This window comes from Elephantulus edwardii, unplaced genomic scaffold (genome assembly GCF_000299155.1).
Source record: "Elephantulus edwardii isolate Elephantulus edwardi_28Jun2011 unplaced genomic scaffold, EleEdw1.0 scaffold00158, whole genome shotgun sequence".
Taxonomy (NCBI): Eukaryota; Metazoa; Chordata; class Mammalia; order Macroscelidea; family Macroscelididae; genus Elephantulus; species Elephantulus edwardii.
In genome coordinates, this window is record NW_006399908.1 from 321,722 (window position 1) to 328,422 (window position 6,701).

A 6,701-nucleotide genomic window follows, 5' to 3' on the forward strand; every position below is an offset into this window, starting at 1 on the left:
TCCTTCTTGCAAGGACTTTGATTCTGAATCTTGACAAATCCAAGGTGCAGTGCAGAACTGCTCCACAGGTAATCAAGGCTGTGTGACCTTTTAGAAGTAGAGCTTGCCAGGCCTTTCCTCTGAGGTGCCTATGAGTGGCTCCAAATGGCCAAGCTTTTTGGCTAGTGGTTGAATACATAGCCGTGTGTGCCAGCCAGAGCCCCAACAGTGTGACAACTTTGTGGATTGCTTTCTGCTGCTTTAAAAAGATGAACCTCTATCATGGGGATATCACTTCTCTAGGATTAGCAGAAACCCTTTCACAACCTACCAAGAAATTGCTAAAGACATTTTCTTCTCTAGCCAAAACAAAGGCAGCAATCAAAACCTTAAATGGGATTTCCTTTCATGCAGAGAAATGGCAGGCTTCCTGTTGTAAAGAACTAAAGATATACTGAGTGTAAGACAAGAGCTTTTCAAATGGCATCATTTCCTTGACTGTAGCAAGAAGTGCATCTACCCTCACAGCTAAATGCATCTTCCAAAATAAAGGCAACTTGGGGTGACGATATATTGGAAACTGTTGCCTTAAAACAATGAAATGCTCTCATTTTCTTATAGGAATCAAGAAAAAAATTAAAGATGTGACAGAAGCTGGTCCTTGGCTAGTGAAATTATCTTTGGCTGATAATGGTATAGATGGAAAAGGAAAAGACGGAGACAAGAACTTGTTGGAATTTACTCAGACTTTAACAAGGTAAGCTGCATATGAAGAGGTTTCAATGGTTCATTTCCAAAACTAGTTGTTTGTGCTAGACTATGGGCACAGTGATTTCACTGCTCCTCTGGGTCAGTTCCAGCAAGATTTTCCAGCTCTGAAGTGGAAGCACTGACCCATATTGGTCTTAGTAATTGATGCTACACTGGAAAGATCTGGAATGATGAAAATGATGTGGCATTTTTGTATCCTCATCTTTCTACCTTCTATAAAGGGGGATGAAGTGATTACTGCAATGACTTATGTAGTGTTAATTTAGAACTAACTCTTCTCCAAGCAATGGGAATCTAATGATAATATTCCATTAACACCCTAGGTGTTTTTTTTAAATGACTTACTACATGCCAGATGGATCCTAGCTGAAAGCAGAGAGCACCAGAAGGATATCTACTCATGTTTTATTGACTATGCAGAGGCATATCTGTGTGGATCATGACAAATCATGGCTAACATTGAGAAGAATGGGAATCGCACAACACTTAACTGTGCTCATGCAAAACACCAAACTGTTGTCCAATAAGAGCAAGGATTTAAAAATCCAGAAAGGTGTGCTTCAGGGTTCTCTCCTATCTCTGTACCTATTCAATCTGTAAGCTGAGCAAATAATTTGAGAAGCTGGACTTTATGAAGAAGAAAGTGGCATCAGGATCAGAGGAAGATTCAGCAGCAAACCGCATGGTGCAGTTGATACAAACTTGCTTGCTGAAATCAAGGAGGACTTGGAACAGTTACTAAAGAAGATCAAAGACCATAGTCTTCAATATAGATTGCATCTCAACATCAAGAAAACAATAAAACAATATATTCAAACTGTAAATAAATCAGAATAAAATTTAAAAAAGAAAATAAAAATCTTCACTGTGCTAATAGGGAATATCATCATAGGTGAGAAAAAAATTGAAATTGTCAATAATTTCATCTTACTTGGATCCACAATCAAAACCTTGCCACCAGCAGTTAAGAGATAAAAAAATGTGTCACATTGGGAAAATCTACTACCAAGGAATTCTCCAAAGTGCTAAGGAGCAAGGATGTCAGTTTAAAGACTAAGGTGCACCAGATTCAAGTCATGGTATTTTCAGTTACTTACTATGTATCAGAAATTCAGACAATGCCTACGGATGAGAGGGGAAGAATTTATTTCTTTGACTTGTGATGTTGAAGAAGAGCACAGAATATCCTGCAGACTGTCAAAAGTACAAATAAGTATATCTTGGAGAAAGTGCAACTAAGGGTTCCTTAGAGACAAAAATGGTGAAATTTTATCTCATATGCTTTGGATGCGTTTATAGGAGGAGTAAGTCCTTGGAAAAAGACATCATTCTTAGAAAAGTGGAGGGTCTTTACAACCAGGAGAGGATAAAAATAGATGAATGAGACCTTTAAGAAGAGAACAGTTTAAAAGCGATATATGATAGGGTATTATGGTTATCACAAGAGTTCAGAATTAAGGCTGCAGACTGGAGTGTACTCAGGGTTGTGGGGGAGGTGCGGGAGGATTGAATACCAATGAAAGAATTTTTCTTTTACTTTTCAAAGAAAGGAGCAAACTGGGGGTGGGGGTAAGGGCTGGGCAGGGAGAAAAGTGCAACAATGAATGAATGGAAATCCAAAACCTCTGTAAATGTTCATGAAAATTAATAAAAAAAAATAATCACATCCCTATGCACATCCAAAAACTTCTCCAACGGGGTAAAAAGGGAAGCCACAGACTGGGAAAAAAATATTTGGTAATGACATGTCAGATAAGGAAATTAGATCTAGAATTTATAAAATATTCAAGCACAACATGATAAACAAGCCAATCAAAAAATGGGCACAGGATATGAACAAACACTTCACCAAGGAAGACATTCACATGGTAAACAAACACATGAAGAAATGTTCAAAATCCCTAGCTCTACGAGAGATGCAAATCAAAACAACTATGCGATACCATCTCACCGCAGTTAAGTATAGCAATATTTAACAGAGCAGCAAACAGCAAATGCTGGAGAGGTTATGGAGAAAAGTGAACCCTTATTCACTGTTGGTGGGAGTGTAAAATGGTGCTACCACTGTGGAAGCCAGTATGGAGCTTTCTCAAAAAGTTGCAAATAGAAATACCATTTGACCCAGCAAGTCCACTACTGGGAATATACCCCAAAGAAACCATAACTGCCACCCAAGCAGATATATGCACGCCCATGTTTATTGCAGCTTTGTCACAATAGCGAAGAGTTGGAAACAACCCAAGTGCCCATCAACAAAGGAATGGATAGAGAAGTTGTGGTATATTCACACAATGGAATACTGTGCTGCATTAAAAACCAAGGAACTCATGAAATATTATACAAAATGGGTAACCCTGGAGGACATTATGCTGAGTTAAATATCCCAGTCACAAAAGGACAAATACTGCATAGTGCCACTGTTGTAAAACGGGACTGACATTGGGGATGGTAGGAGACTGAGAAAGATGGGATAAATAATGTATACTGCATTGAAACGGATGAGGGAGGGAATGGTTTAAAAGGGATATATGATTAGGTATTATTGTCATGACAGGAGTCCAGAACAAAGGCTGCATAGTGGAGTGGACTTGGGGGGAGGGATTGTATAACAATGAAAGATTTTTTCTTTTACATTTCAAAGAGAAGAGTGAACTGGGGGGGGAGGGGTGGATAGGGAGAAAATTGCAACAATGAATGAATGGAAATCCAAAGTCTTTGTAAACTTTCATTAAAATTAATAATAAAAAAGAAAAAGGAAAAGAAGTGGAGGGTTAGTAAAAGAGCGAAAGACCCTCAACAAGATGAATTGATACACCAACTATTACAATGGTCTCCAGTGTATCAGAGAAGGTGAGAATGGACAGGCCCAGATTCAGGGCCATTTTTCATAGGGTCACTATGGGTTGTAGTCAACTCAGTGGCATCTAATAACAAAAATACATGCCAAAAATCCCTTAATGATGTAGATAATCCTTGTGCTCAGTTTCCAACCCAAAGGTTGGAGTTTTGTGTCCATTTCAGAATAAAAACCTAGGGGAAAAATTTGTTTATGTGATAGTTTTATGTTAATTCATAAAAGTATTTCAAGGACTTCCCTAAATACTTCATTTTAAGAAGGCAGTAACTGTGAAAAGACAGTAAATATCTACTTAAGAATAGATTAAGCATTAAGGTGTTAACCAAAAGGTCAATGGTTTGAATCCATCAGCCACTCCACAGGAGAAACATACGCTTAAGAAGATTGATGGATCCAAAACACTATGAGCCTGTTCTACTCTGTTCTACAGAGTTCCTATGGATCATGGATGTGGGGCTTATTTGGCTTTTAAAATCAGGATATCATGTAATAGACAAGCTATCTGGTCTGAAGAAGGGCTGCCTTCTCAAGAGCGGAAACTCTTTTGTGTTGATTACATAGGTGCCCAGTTTTCTAAGGCAGAAAGAAAGAGCTATTTCTAGAAGCTTCTTGGAAACATATTATTTCCTTGCTGTGTTTATCTTAACAGCCTCTGCCATCTCTTAGGTTGGTTTAACTAAATCCACATAACCAGTTGGCCAAACCTCAAATGAGGATTTACAGCTCCTCTTGGAAAAGCCCAGTGCGTAGGGAGGGCTCTTGGCCACACTGTGCAGGCAGTTGACAGACAATGGAGCAGAGCCAAAGTTCGAGGTTTGAGGGCTTGATTGAACACATCTCATTTATAATACAGGGATTGCCTATACTGAAAATTGATAACGCTTTGTTAGTTCCCCCCACCCTTTTTTGTTTACATTTTTTGGTTTTTCTAAAATTCAAAAGAATAGGGAAGCCATGCAGAATACCACAACATCCTTTTATAAGAAGCAAAGGAGGGGAACTGGAGCCCGAGGTCCCCGTGCGGCTGGGGCCTGGCGCCCTAAGGGGAAGAGCGGCCCGGCCTGAGGGCCCTGGGGTGGAGACTTTGACTCCAGTCCCTGCCCCAGCCATGACGGACGGGATCCTTGGAAAGGCAGCCACAATGAAAATCCCCATCCATGGGAACGGTGAAGCTGGGCAGCTTCCTGAGGACGATGGGCTGGAGCAGGATCTCCAGCAGGTGATGGTGTCAGGACCAAACCTGAACGAAACCAGCATTGTGTCTGGTGGCTATGGGGGCTCTGGTGATGGACTCATCCCCACAGGGTCTGGCCGCCATCCGTCTCATAGTGCCACTCCCACTGGCCCTGGAGATGAAGTAGCTTGGGGCATTGCTGGAGAGAAGTTTGACATCGTCAAGAAATGGGGCATCAGGACATACAAGTGCACAAAGCAGCTGTTATCAGAGCGATTTGGCCGAGGCTCTCGAACAGTGGACCTGGAACTAGAGCTGCAGATTGAATTGCTGCGTGAGACGAAGCGCAAGTATGAGAGTGTCCTGCAGCTGGGCCGGGCACTGACAGCCCACCTCTACAGCCTGCTGCAAACCCAGCATGCACTGGGTGACACCTTTGCTGACCTCAGCCAGAAGTCCCCAGAGCTTCAGGAGGAATTTGGCTATAATGCAGAGACACAGAAGCTTCTGTGCAAGAATGGGGAGACGCTGCTTGGGGCTGTGAACTTCTTTGTCTCTAGCATCAACACATTGGTCACCAAGACCATGGAAGACACACTCATGACTGTCAAACAATATGAGGCCGCCAGGCTAGAGTATGATGCCTATCGGACAGACTTAGAAGAGCTGAGCCTAGGCCCTCGAGATGCAGGGACACGGGGCCGACTTGAAAGTGCCCAGGCCACATTCCAGGCCCATCGGGACAAGTATGAGAAGCTTCGGGGAGACGTGGCCATCAAGCTCAAGTTTCTGGAAGAAAACAAGATCAAGGTGATGCACAAGCAACTGCTGCTGTTCCACAATGCCTTGTCCGCCTACTTTGCTGGGAATCAGAAACAGCTGGAGCAGACCCTGCAGCAGTTCAACATCAAGCTTCGACCACCAGGAGCTGAGAAACCCTCCTGGCTAGAGGAGCAGTGAGCTGCTCACAGTTCAACCTGGTTATCAAGAAGGACATTGGGAGGGGCAGCCCCAGGGTTGGGGAGATTGGACATAGGACATCCCCTGCCACCTGCCCTCTGGCTTGGGCTCCCTCTTCCTGGCTGGTGCCTGACACCAGTTTTGCCCAAGCTGCTGTAGGGAGGGGGCCAGCAGGCCCAGCAGCTGCCACCCTGTCCTATATACTCCTGGCCACTGGGCTACATTCCCAGAACTTTTCCTTCCACTTCATAGCCAAAGGCTATGACAAAATCACTCCCTGGCCAATGGCATCACTCCTCAGGCCTATACCCAGTTCCTGGGGTCTGCCCCTTGACCAATGGCAGAACCTCAAAAGGCCCTGTCAACCAGTGGCAGCTCTTCGTGGGCTCCTCTGGACCAATGATGTTGCCTCCAATATCCTTTGTCCCTCCTCTATGCGTGCCCATTGCAGAGAAGGGGACTGGGACCAAAGGGGTGGGGATAATGGGGAACACCCATTTCTGGCCTTGCATCTGAACGGGCCTCCCCCCAACCTATCTGGTTTAATTGTGCTTAGAGCCCTGGAAGATTGGGGTCTAGCACTAGGAATAAACCTTTCATAAAAGCAGAAAAAAAAAAAAAAGAAGCAAAGGAATGAATAAATGACCTTAGAGTGTTAAGGTTTAAGGTAACAAAAAGTTTTCTACATCGCTTCCATGGAAGAGGCAATCAAGCTCGAGAGAGTAAATTGAGCAGAAATAGAATGTCTCCAGTCTCAGATTGTGTGCCTCATCCTAGAGAGCAGGGACAGAGGAACGATCTAAAAAGAAAGTCTGTCCCAAAGCAATCAGATTGTTCTTTACACAAGCATGTTAGTACAATGTCATTTTGTTTTGTCAGCCTGATCAAGCATTCTGCCCATTTAAGAGAACTTGACCTTGGAAACAATGTCCTGGGAGAAATGGCTGCTTCTGACATACT

At 43.1% G+C, this 6,701-nt stretch overlaps 1 pseudogene; it reads left to right on the forward strand.

The window, feature by feature from the left end:
- The first annotated feature begins 4,715 nt into the window (after positions 1–4,715).
- On the forward strand, positions 4,716–5,741 carry LOC102866382 (annotated as a pseudogene).
- The last annotated feature ends 960 nt before the right edge of the window (positions 5,742–6,701 follow it).